Genomic DNA, 13,200 nt, shown 5'->3' on the forward strand with positions numbered 1-13,200 from the left:
GGTTTAAGTATCTTCTGAATGTGTGACTCCAGACCGAAACAGTTACATCTGAACAGACTAGGATGTGAACATCCTTATGGAGATGCAGAGGTGCTCTCACAGGTACAATGTGCTCTCACAGCTAGCTGCGTCACTATGAAGCGTGCAGAGAGGCACAGCAGCTGCGCACAGCTGCATCGTGTTCGGCAGCAGAGCATCTGAATACGAACAAGGCTTTCACTGTGGTCTCAGTCCTTTCCCTCTCTCCTTGGTGAATGAATAAATCTACAGTGTTGCTATTTATGTGATACAAGTGGGTGAGAATTGGCAGTCTGGGATTACTGGTTTGGTTTATTAACTTGGGTTCATGAATAGGCAGAATTAGCAGTGCCAGGGAATCATGCACTAATTACCCTTGAGCTCTGCTGATGAAAGAATGATAGAGAAACAGCAAATATACCAACAGCTTTTGAATATTGTTTTGTTATTAATAGTATTGCTAAAAGGAGCCAAAGTGGAAAAAAACTGCTTTCCTTGTCTGACTCTGGACTGTGCGTGGGGCTGCAGTTCAGGGCACTTCCTCTAGAGAGTGAACGGCAGATGTGGTGTAGTTATTATTTGTTGTCACGGTCATTGCTAGCCACTCAAAATGTACTTCTAGTTCCCTTGTGGAGGGAACGGATCCCCCTCTGAAACCTTTTGCCCTGCACATCCACTTGGCTTCTACTAAACTGGTAACTGTAGAGGGTCATCTTGATGCCTGCTCTGGTAATGAAGCAGTTAAGCAAGACCTACAGAAAACCCAAGAGAAATGCACTGATTAAACGCTTTAGTTATCTTCTACTGTTCTTCTTGCCTGCTCTTTTTCACCTTCTTCCGGCCTTGGCAGTGCATGCTCTCGTGTTTTTTTGAAAAAGCTGGATGGGAAATTAGTAAACACTTTATTTGGTTCAACATATGTTAAGGAAGTGGAAACAGCTGGGGGCCAAAGGGAGAATGTGGCTGGCAAGGCAGGTTGTTATTTTTATACAGAGCTGTTCAGTTAGGTCTCTTTGTGTAGAGATGACACTCAGCCTGGCCCAGTTTTATCCCAATGCCTCCTATTAGTCCTCTCGCCTTCGAGCATTTTGTTTCAGCAGTTCACACACCTGCATGTTTACGCCCTGAGATCCATTGCGCAACAGCTTCTCCTTATCTCTCCCTTTCCTCAGTGCCTTTCTCTTCCTTTTCCTTTCCTACAGCTGTTGCTGTTGGTGCACACCCCTACAGATACCAGAGGAGATGGGAGAGGTCTGGCCCGGTTTTGTCAGTCGCTTTCCCGGCCCTTCCTCTTTCAGAGAGCAAGAAAGCCTGGGGTGAAAGCTGGTCTGAAGGAAAGGAGCCAGCCAACTTCTGCCAAGTTGGAAGAAACAAACCAAGTGTGAGTTCAGAGGAAATTATTAGGTGGGGGAGAGGGTGGGATGTCTGTGGTGCCCAGCAAAGTGGTCTCACTCAAGTGATTTGCATGAAATCATAATAAGACAGGACTGAAAACTTTACTTTTATACACGTATGTATTATAGTCTACATTATTATATGTATTTATATATTACGTTATTATATACTCCAGAGTGATAGGTGATATGTTTTCCTAATGGAATAACTTAGGGCTCTCTCTTGCCACCTGTCTTGTGGTACGAGAGAGCCCTAAGTTATTCCATTAGGAAAACAGAGGTGCTACTCTATTAAATGAGAAAAATAAGTGATGTAGTAAGTGATGCTGTATCAAAACAAAGAATTAAATGACCTCTTCTCTTTTTCATACCTTTTCCCTGTATGTTTTAAAAATTACCTTCAACTCTGTTGTGATGTATTTCCAGTAATGAATTCAGTTGAGCAGACTGGCACATTTTTGCCTGTCACATGGAGATCTCGCATAATGTAGGTTAAACAAACAGATATTCTGGTGCCTTGATTATACCAAGGCCACTTAATATGGCTAGAGGGATTGCTCTTGGTGTTTCTATTTAAACATCAAAGACCAAGGCCACTCTGTTATTTCTTCCTGGTTTGCTAAGGAAAGTGATTTAACTGCAGAACTCTTATTGCTGTTTTATTACTGTTACATACAAACCCTTATGAATTCCTGGGAGCTGAAAAACACTTCCAAGCAAAACACAGTTTTGATTCTTGGCTTCTGTGAGAGGGTTTTGTAGCCTAACTCCTATGTCAAAGATCACATAAGACTTATCCAAAGACTTACAAGAATCAGCGTGGCAAGACTTAACTTTTTTTTTCAGCATTGACTCTGAAACAGCAGCCTTGAAGCCTTGTGCAGAGAGGAGAAACGAGGCCCAGAGACACCGACTCTTGCCGCAGAAGTCTTTAAAAATAGCCTTAATTCTGATGACCTCCCCCTCCCTGACATAATTTCAAACTGTTTCATTAAATGTACCACTAATAATGTTTCTCAAAATCCATTTTAATGGCTTTTAATGGCTTCTTTGTTGTAAGATATTTACTATGTTCTGTGGCCCAGGAATAACAATGTTATGTTTTTGTATTTTATGTGTAAGACAGGGTGGCCTCCTGGTTATGCAGTACCATTGAATGAATGCAGGAACATGAAGCCTAATAGACATAGCACAGACTTTACCTGATTATTTCCATTTTCTTAAAACACTTTTGAAGTGTTTACTTGTTATGTAATTATCAAATGCAATAAAATGTTCCAAGAGCGAAGAGTAAACATGTTAAGCTAGTGTAATAAGTAAAGCTAGTATCAGTTAGTTTGCTATTGCTTTCTTCCATCAAGCTGGCATGGATATTTGCCCTGGTTGGTATTATTTTTTTTTTTTTTTTTTTGCAATGTTCTATTTAAGGATCCTAGTTTGCAAACATGCTTTTGTCAGTAATAATATGCTGTTGTTATTGATGTCAACTAATTGCTTCATTCCTACAATCAGACGTTTTCCATTTTATGATCCTTTGATTTCGTATCAGTCAGATGGAAAAAGAGGAGAGAGGTTCTGTAATAAAACTTTCAAAGAACAAACAGAAAAAAAATATCTATTTAAAGTCTAACAATGTAATTCTTGCCTTCTTTTGAGTTCAAAGGGACAAATTACCAGCGGCCTCTGAAAAACCAGAGCATGTACAAGACTTCATTACAGCCAAAGATTTCAGGAAATATTGACAGATCTACTTCTGAGGCAGAATTTCCTGCTTCCTGCCTCAATGGATAGAATACTGACACACACAGATTCATCTGTTCACTTTGAATATGTGCTGACAGAAGCAGCCTGACTTTCAGAGCGGTATACACTCCAGGTGCACACGCTCGGGATGTCGCTGGCTACACGGAGCAAGACTCTTGCATCCTGTTTGTCACCCCTGGGGACTTAGAAGAGGAAATCATAAGCTGTCATGGATTCAAGATGGCAGGGGTATGAAGGTGACACATGGCTTTCTGTGCTTGTAGGAGAAGGAGCATTGCCTCCTGACAGCCTTCAGACCATTTCTGTCTGGATGAAGGCAAGCTGCCTCAGTGGCTAAGCTTTAAGAGGGTTAGTTCAAAGTGGTTTCTCGCACTCTCTTCGTATTCTTGGTCATTTGTTGCTAACTGTCTGCTTTGTCTTGGTCCTCTTTCTTGAGGACTAGTTCTGAAGTTCTGGCCATATGACAAGCCTTTTTAAGAAAAATCTGAACCTGGCTTGACAGTAGTTGCAGCATAATATATCTAAAGATTAGTCTTTTTTTTTTTCAAATCCAAATGGTTTCACTCACTCCTAAAAATATCAGCCAACTTCCTAGTACCAAAAGATTTTGGTTTTTCATAATTTTGGCATCAATAGCATTGGTCATACTTACCAGACTGTCTCAATCCAGCAGTTACTCCATGCTGAAATCATGGACCTGTTGGTGGAAACCAATGGTTAAAGCTGGAGTGAACAGGCAAGGAGTGAGATCCCCCAGGAACTTTGTCTGTAGGCCTTTAGAAAAGCTTAATTTATAGGAAAAAATACATTGGCATTTAAGCTGAAGCTGTCTAGACATGTGTGCCTGCTTCAAATACATTTTGATGGGAGTTAGGCTCTAGGGTGCTTTCCGAGTGCCCAAATACCACAAAAAAGAGCCATGATTATCTTTTGGGGAACGTTAAAATAAATGGCCTGTGCAGATATGGTGCTGACAAAGACAATATTAAAAAACCCCAAACAACTAGACAGACTTTATCAAAACTAATATACAGTAAATGTAGTTGCATACAGCAGGAGATGTAATAAGAGAGGAGTATGGTTCTGGTCATGAGCATAGTGGAAGTGGAAAATTCTGTGAGAAGATAACATTAAAGAAGCAACAAAAATTTGGGGTATGGCTACGGTTGTTGGCACTTAAAACACATCTAAGCTATGCATCTGAAAGCCATTCAAAATGCCTGACTTGGATAAGGGTGCCAGGAAACACTACTTTATTTGTAGACATCCTGGGTAGCTGTTGGCAGACTCTAAAGAAGAAGCAGAGAAAGCAAAAAAAGGAAAGAGCCAAGATGCAGTGTAACTTGTGGACTGACAATTCTGTGCTCCTCTGCTTCTGAAACATTACAAGCTTAAGGAGACTTGAAATAGCTAAAAAGCTGTAATTAGAGCCTTCTTCTGAAACATGCATTTGCTTCCCTGACGCTATGCAGGAGAGTTCCTGTTTTCCTGTTGTTTCCTGTGTCATAAACATTTATTTTAAATTTCTTTTGTCATCTGGATAGATGCTGTCTGGAGGAGACGAGCTTTCATGTGACACTCTTCCTTCCCGCTGCTGTTTTTACGGCCTCAAAGGCAAATGCAGGATATTCCTCTTCCAGTTCCTTCAATGTCTCTCCTTATTCCAGTATCCCTGATCAATTAATCTGCAGTGATGTCAGTGTTTTCAAAGAATTGATGTAATTACCTGAAAGAAATGTAGAATAGACTGGCCCTGAATTTCCTAGAAAGGGTTGAAACATTCTTCAAGCTTGTATAGATTGCGGAGGATTTGGACAATTATGTAAGTAAAGAATTGTAAGTATATAATGTAAGTATTATTCAGGAGCTAGTAAAATGAGATGAGGATGAACATCAGATTGACTTATCTAGTCATCTTGGGGTAAAGAACAAGCTTAGCAAAACCCTCAGAAGGGTTTTTATTGATTGGGGCAGTCTAAATAAAATTGATCCTCCCTCTACGCAGGGGCCTGGGCTGTACAATCTCTTAAAGTCTCTCCCTTGCTGGGTTTCGGTGACGCTAAACTGTACGACTATCTAGTGGCTTACCAGGTGGTATCCTGTATCAACACTCAGAAATGGGAAAGGTGAGAGAACTTCAGTTACCTTCTGGTGTGCACTGATAATCATATTTAAGGTTGTAAGTTGCCCTCACCACATCATTTCTATTTGCAAAAGACAGCACTGATCGGTGCTGAGCAATCCAGTGGGTAAGCTGTGCTTGCAAAGCATTAATGGGAAGTGTCTGATAGGTCCATAAATTGGGAACTGCAGAGACCTCATTTTAAAATTAGCACACAGGTGTACTCCTACAAGAAGTGCTTGGCCTGATTTGCCACATGACCTAAAGACTCTTGACCACATGGCTGAGCACTGATGGATAATCTAGCTTAACATTTTAATAGTTGCAGTTAATCATTTAAGTAAACCTCCAAAAAACATAGAAGACCAACATGAGGATGCCTGTCTTTCGGGATGACTGGTAAAGTCCACTTTATTTAGGATTAACAAGGGAGGTGCTTTCTGAGGTCTGTTACTGTTGAAAGCACTGAATTTTGTGTTCGTCAGGACAGAAAAAGGAAGGGGGGGGGCTGATTTACACTGAAGAAATGGGCAGGAATCATACTTAGAGATCATATGGGTTTACGTTCTAGCAGGAATTTCATGACATTAGTTGACCTTGGCTTTCATTCAGTAATGCTCTTTTTTTGTAGTGTTGTAGCTGACTAAAACTGGTTTACTTCAGTCTCCTGTGAAAGAGAAAAGTAAGTGGCAGAAAGGGAATGTGAATGGTCAGGTCACTGTAACAAACCGAAAATAGGCAGGACAGGCTTTAGATAGATGTACCTGTCATCAATTGAAAGGCATATAATAGGAGGGCCAGTGATTTCTTGTAAATTAATTAACGCCAGTGGGTAAATAACAGAGACAATTCTGGTCTCTCCTTTGTACAGAGATGTATATTTCAATAGCAAGACATCCAGTGTGCAAAACAGGCAGTGGATTTTGTTTGCCATGCACTTATCCTGCAACTGTTTACTCCACTATTCGATGAAGACTGTGATTAGGAGGAAAGGTTCTATCTGATCTCAGTCAAGGTTTTAGTAGATAGCTCTAAACTGTCCTTATTTGCATAGCTTGGGTTGTTGGCAAACCAGTCTGGGTGCTACCTGAGAAATTTTGTTTATTTTAGGAAACATGGCTTCTCCTTTCCTCGAGCAGGCTCCACCATATTCTTTTTCTCCTTATGACCAGAGTGTTGTCAGCATGTTAGCCTGCCTTCCTAACTACAAATGGAGGTTTTCTTTGTGTCTGTCCACATGTACCAAATTTTCTGTCCTGGTTAAGGGACTGTGAGTGATACCCCCCATTACTCTCTCTGTGCCAGCACAGTGCAACACTTCCATTTTAGCAGGGTCAGACTGTCATAGCTGATGTGGTGGCAAACCACACATAAATGTGAAGATTTTTCTTAGGTTCTAGCATTCCCATAGAGTTTGTAGCAACTGACAGGGAGTTCTGGTCTTTCAGTAAGGTCTGCTTTGGGAGGGGACTGGACACTGGGCTCTGGCAGAGGCAGGCAGGGATTTGGTGGTGTGGAGTGTGGCCTGTGGCGGGGAAAGGGCTGCCTGCCAGTCTGCAGCTCAAGGTGCTACAGCTCAGGGGAGAAGGGGCAGCAGAGACTGAAGTGTTTTGAGTGGCTGGGATGTCAGTGGGCTGTTTGACCAAAGGATACCACAGCATCTCTAAGAGAGGGCCCTTCAGCTGGACTGAGTATTGCCTGATAAAGTAAGACATGAATTTACAGCGTGGGTATCAGCTGCTCCTTAGTACCTGCCTGGGTACATGTTCTTAAGACGTCATAAATTTTATCTCTGTTTCAGTGATGATTCACTCTCCTTGAAGAATAATGTACCTCCTGTTTACCACAGAGAAGTGGCATGTAAATAAGCAGTTAATGCAAAGTAGCTGGCACTGCTTTGACAGGTTTTCTTTACTCATAACCTGAGAAATAAGACTTTTCTGGTGAAAGAATTAACTCAGTGTATTTTTCAGTGCCATATTTGTAGAAAGATGCCTGTTCCCTTCCTTATGAGTCTTCTTTACCAGAAGCAGTAGGGCACGGTTTTGCAGTGTGGAAGAAGAAGATGGGTGAGGAGGCTTAATAGGTAGCACTAAAATTCAGAGTAGGAAGAAAAAAGTCAACATGAAAGAGTTTTTCTCTTTTGCTTCCATTACAAAAGCAGGCAAGCGTGCCATGAACCCATCAGGTGGCAGGTTCAAAACAAACAGGAGATAAGTCTTCACAGGCTGCTGCGTGTTTAAACTCTGCAGTCCTTGGCTGCAGCGTATCATGGGGTCCAGAAGTTCTCAGAGCTTCAGAAATGGGCTGTGAAGGTTCATGCATGAAAAATGCATTGAGAGTTATCAGGCACAAAGATACCTGCTGCAGTTCCAGGTGTCTGTCATATACAAATCCCTGGAAACTGGGTACGAAATCTTGCAGAATGTCAGTCTGAGCTTTCCATGTTCTTTTACTCCCCCCGGTATCCATTGCTGGCCATTGTCAGGCACAGGACATGGTGCTAAATGCCATTTTTGATCCACTGTGGCTTTTTTCATACTCTTAACCATGCTGTTATATGGCACATTTGTACCAGTACTACTGCATCTATACTGGGAGAAGATGGGAATATCTTATAATGTTTTAACTACTGTTAAAGGGACCTGTTTCTTCTGTATGGATGAGGCTGCAAGAGGCATTCCAGTACCAGCACATGGGGTGGGAATAGAGCAACAGGCTGAATCAACAGTCCCACCTAAGCTCTGAAAACAGAAATGTAGTGGGAAATATTTTTAAGTACAAACATAAGACTTTTATTTTGTTATTAAAGATTGAAGTCCCGTTGACAAAGAATACTTCATAGGCAGAATTGCCATTTTGAGAGTTCAAACACTTGTTTTGAGTAAAGAAAAACATTGTTTGGATTTTGAATACATGGGGAAAAACGGAGACATTACAATTTGTTATAAGGAAATCTTTATTAGTCTGTAGATACCAGCTAAGTTAATTTAACTGGGACTTCATTTCCTGTTGTCACAGTTGTGTGAATAAGAAAATGACACTGTTGTTTCTAAAGACTGACTGGAAATGTTATTGTTTTGGCAGGAGGCCTTAATGGTTTGCACACTGCGTGCATCAAGCTGGAAGAAACTTGGATGAAGCTGCTTGCAGACAGAGAAGAGGAGGCCCCCCAATCATTTTAATCACAGAGTAACTAGGATGAAGTAAGGTATTATCCTTTCTTTGATAGTTAATGGGCTACAGGCCATTTGTTACGCACATGGAGAGGGTAAAGAGGATAGCTGCTTAGACTCACCTTCTTGGGTCCTCTGTTGTGACGCAAATGAGAAAAGTGGCAGATAAGGCCTTAGCCATGTAGCTCTTTTCAGGTGGAGTCAGTTGCCTGCTACATCCGCTTTCAGGCTGGGCAGCAGGACACAGGTAAACTGCAGACAGGAAGTTTCTAAGACAGGTTATCAAATACCTATGTCCATGCTATAAATCAGCCAGGGAGAAAGAAGCCAGGGAGGTTCTCCTGGGGGTCTAGAGTCCGCCATACTTCTTGCCCAAGACCTGCACAAACACCTTGCTGTCCCTCTACCTGGTGCTGGGGTGTCCTGTGTCCTGATAAGGAACCCATGGAGTCCTAAGGAGGAGCTCTGGCACCATTGGCAAACCTGTACCCTGTATCTTCCCTGGTACCTCCATCTCTCTTCTCTAAAAAGCTCCTATAAATGACTCCAAGGCCCCTGAGTGCCAAGATCCTAGGACGCGATGTCCAAGGAACAACTTCTAACCACAAAGAAAAGACTCCCTGTCTCAGGCCAGTGCTGTCGCTAGTCCCTCTTTGTAGCAGGATGGTGAGAGTAAGGTTCGACCTCTTCTACTTGTGTAGGCAGTAGAGATAAATGGAGCTGCCAGAAAGGAGGCTGCGAATGCAGCAGTGATAACTGAGACAGGGAGTTCAAGTGTCTTATTAGAATGGGAGGGGAATAAGAAGGAGAAGACTGTACCATGACCTGTTCAGTGTTCAGTCTACCGAGAGGCAGCAGCCTTGTTTGAAGCTGATCAGACCTGAATCTACTTGCTCCTGTGGAACACCCACCTCTGCTTAATGACCAACCTATGACTTTCCTGGTGCTCCTGTCATTCCAGAAGCTCTGGAACAAGGATAAGAAGCAGGAGGACTGGGGGCAGGACAGGGCTGAGGGCTGACAGTTCAGGGAAATGTGAGCACAAGGGGAAGGAGGAGAGGGGAGGGTGACATGCTCTCAGCTTCCCTAAACAAGGATGCTAACATAGCCCTGGTGCTAATAAAACAATGAGGTTTTCAAACCTTAATATCTTTCTGTCGCTCTCTGGTTCAGTACATGGGTTTAGCACACAAGTATCTGCATTAACATTGGGACCATACACTTAGATCTGTAGAGTGGTAAGGGAAGGTGAAGCAGAACAGCAGTTTCTGGGCACAAGGCAATATGATAACCCACAATTGGGAAGGTGCTTGTGCGCTGTTCATTATCATGGTTCAAAGGAACTGTGATGAGAAATGTGCAGGTTTGGTAAACAAGCCAATTACACTACGAAAATACCTGACTACATGCCACCAATTTTGACTCCCAGGGGAAACCCATTTCCAAAACATTGTCATTCAGGACTACTCTGAGAGGCTGAGTTGGTTTTGCTTGGTAAACATTCCCTTACTTAACCAAAGCTATTACCAGCGAGGAAACGAAAGGCCAGGTATGCTCTTGCTCTGAAATGAAAGCCTGCGGGCAGAATAGCTGACGTTCACTTAAAACCCTATAATTCTGTGAGCGAAGAAAAGAAAATGCACTGAACTGGCAGATGAAATGTACTGTTTTCCTTGTCTTCATGTAAAAGGTCAAGCAGAAAAAAAACCAGGAGGTCAGAAATAAATCAGGAACAATAAAAATAGTCCTTAAGAGACACTGTGGTGTTAACACATTGCTTTTCTTCCTGTAGCCTGATCTCACTGCAGAGCCAGGAGAAAAAACACTGAGAACATGCCAGAGCATTAAAAGCAATACAATTGCATTTTGAAGGGAAAGGAAGCAGACCTTGTGGGTAAAGGGCTGTGTATTTCACCTTTCATCTCTCTGGTGGTCACCCAAGGATCTCCTTTGCAATTATAAAGGGTGCCATTTTAAGACCATTTATGTTGGGAGAGTTATTTGAACAGTATCTGTGCACTGCTGAGGTAACTTTAATTGGGTTGCTGTTTATGTGATCCAATTAAACTATTGGACTTCTGATAGCAAACTATCCAAATGAAATAGTCTTGTTTGGGTAAGGGCTGTTAAAATGTAAAGTGGATTATTGACATACTTCAGGTTTATTGACCTAACCTTCTGAAGTTAACTTTTGTAATGCAAAAGGTGTAACTTCTGTTCCCTGCATTCATTTCATAGACTTTTTTCCCTGATTTGTCAGGGGGAAGAGATCGGAGTATCCTTTCCTCCCCATTTAGTGACAGAATATTCCCCCTGTAATTGTGCATCTCCAAAGAGATTCAGTTCTTCAGTCGAACCACGCCATAGTGTTTCAATTTTAGCTTTCACAGCAAGCTTTCAGCCATCCCTTCTAGAAGGATGTCCAGGTCAGACATATGACATTTGACTCTCAGTTTTATGTAAAGAGTTAACAGCAGGTGTGTCTTTTCTGTATATTAGACACACATAATTAGAATAGCTTCTCATGCCACCTTGCTAGTTTATTAACACAGAAGGATTTGTGCATTTACATTGGATGATCTTAACAGACATAGATTATTTTGTAATGGGTTTCTGTTTGGAGCTAACCTCCAGGAATGAGGAATGGAAGGCTGAGACCTGGAAGGTGACATCAGTGTGAAGAGGGTCTGTCCCTTCATAGCCATGACCGGCAGAGATAAAGACAAGCTAAGTTAATTGGCCTTTTCCTCCTCAACATCTGTGGGCTACTCTCCGTTCTCTGAATTTTGACTGTCTTTTTTTTCGTCACCACCCTGCAGATGATAGCTGGGTTTGAAACACGCTATGCAATCCAGCCTGCTTTTGACATCTGTCTGCCTGCGCTTGATTCTGCACACAGTTCATATCTGCTAGCACTCTGACGGAGAGACTCATCCTTGAGGTCTCCTCTCTGCTAGAGCTGTTTACCCTTTGTGATTTAACCCTTTTCCTTTCTCAAATCCTTGATTAGTTTTTTATGATTTCTTCTTTTTTTTTTTAATTTTTGTGGTGACAGATGGCAGTGGTTTTCTATCCTTCAGATGCTGGGCATTTCTCTGTACCTGGCCAGCCAGTTTCTTTCTTTCCCTGTGCTCCCTGACCCACCCCAAAACAACTTTTCTTGGTAATTCAGGATGCCTTCTGGCTTCCTGATCATGCATATTCCTTTCCCTGCGGGGCAATGAAAGCTTGCGCTACCCAGCCACTGTGAGTACACAGGACATAGTTTTAAGTCCTACCCTGAAGAGCCCAATTACAGGAGATAATTTTTGCTCTCCTCTACCTCCAAGTTTTAGCTCAAGCCAGAAAAGAAATGCATCTGAAGGCTTTTAAAACAAATTTGTAATTTTTTTATCATATTCTTAGCACAATGGAGTTTCAAATCCTGTTCTTAGCAAAAAGTATGTAAGTTTTTCAATGGAATCAGGTCTGAGGTCAGTGTCTGTTAGAATCAGAAACCAAAATGTAGTATGAGCTAGAAACACACGTTGTCTAAACTGTTTTCTTCCTAGTTTCCTCTCAAACAGTAAATTCTGTTGTCCCGTGTGTGAAACCTTGTATGGCTGTTTTCCTGGATGTACAGTAGCTTAGCACTTACTCTGCCCTTTAAATTCAAGTTTTATCAAATCATTCCTTGTGAATAAGGTAAAGAAAGTGTGCATTTACAACTCTAGTTTCCTGCCAAACTACCTGGGCACAAGGCACTTCTTCACAGTGACATGTCCAGAGGTCCAAAGTGGTCTCCATGCTGGAATACTCGAATGGGAGACTATGGACTTTGAAATTAGAAAGACTTTTGACTTAAAAACATGCGTCATTTTCTCTAAAAGGCTAGACTATGGGATAGTACCTATAGCTTGTTAGAATTAGTCATCTCTTATGTGGTCATCTTTTTGCTTAATCTATGAAAGTATTTACTGTCTGGAATACACATAATTTATACAACGTGGTATTGGGACTCTAGGGAAAGGTACTATTGTTCAAAGAAGAAAGGCGAAGTGGGACGTTTTGCTGAAACCAGATGAGGAAAATCACAATATAAGTTAGTAGAATTGCCACAAGTTTTGTCTTGCAAAAATGGCTGGGGTGAACTTGTGGCATTCTTTTTATTATTTATTTTACATGTTAATTATCTCTGCATGTATTTACAATTGGCCTCCATGGGAAGAGAGGAGGCACAGACTGAGAAACATAGTTTTGAATGCCTTTCCTACTGCCTTTATACAGGCCTACCCAGCGCGGACTGTCTGTTTGGGGATCGGACAGTCGCCTGCAGCAGGAGTGACGAAGGGGCAGTACAGGAGCCGCCCCTCAGAAAGGAAGGAATTAAAATAATTTCCATACAACGTTTCATCTGAGAGTTTGACCATCGCCAAAATGGGATTAATCAATTTTCGACAGCCCTGAAGAGTTCCCCGTGCCTGGGGCCTGGCCAGTTTAACCATGGAACCATGTCGGTGCAGTGGGAAGGCCAGAGCTTTGACACCCAGGCTCCAAACAAGCAGCTCTGGCTGCGAGCGCCGCCATTCGCCGGTACTCAGGCCACTCGAAGGCAGGCGTACAGAGCCTGCCCTCCGGGTAATGCCGGAACCTGTCAGTGTTCCCCAGGAAAGCACACCCTTAGAGGGGCTTGCCAGTCAGAGAGGGGTCTTCCGTGCCCTGGCAGACAGCCGGAGGGTCAGGCTCT

The 13,200-nt window shown here is 42.3% G+C and overlaps 1 protein-coding gene across 4 annotated transcripts in view; it reads left to right on the forward strand.

Moving 5' to 3' along the window:
* The first annotated feature begins 259 nt into the window (after window positions 1-259).
* PLEKHG1 (pleckstrin homology and RhoGEF domain containing G1) overlaps window positions 260-13,200 on the forward strand; it is a 180,663-nt gene continuing 167,722 nt past the window's right edge. The window contains exons 1-4 of one of the 4 annotated variants that reach the window (XM_054194412.1): window positions 260-1,399; window positions 3,069-3,404; window positions 4,721-5,980; window positions 8,386-8,509. The gene's annotated coding sequence lies outside the window, so the exon portion shown is untranslated. Of the gene's footprint in view, window positions 1,400-3,068; window positions 3,405-4,720; window positions 5,981-7,568; window positions 8,510-13,200 lie in introns of those variants that run through there. The other 3 variants (XM_054194411.1, XM_054194413.1, XM_054194414.1) reach the window with 3 other exon arrangements.

This window comes from Rissa tridactyla, chromosome 3, assembly GCF_028500815.1.
Source record: "Rissa tridactyla isolate bRisTri1 chromosome 3, bRisTri1.patW.cur.20221130, whole genome shotgun sequence".
Taxonomy (NCBI): Eukaryota; Metazoa; Chordata; class Aves; order Charadriiformes; family Laridae; genus Rissa; species Rissa tridactyla.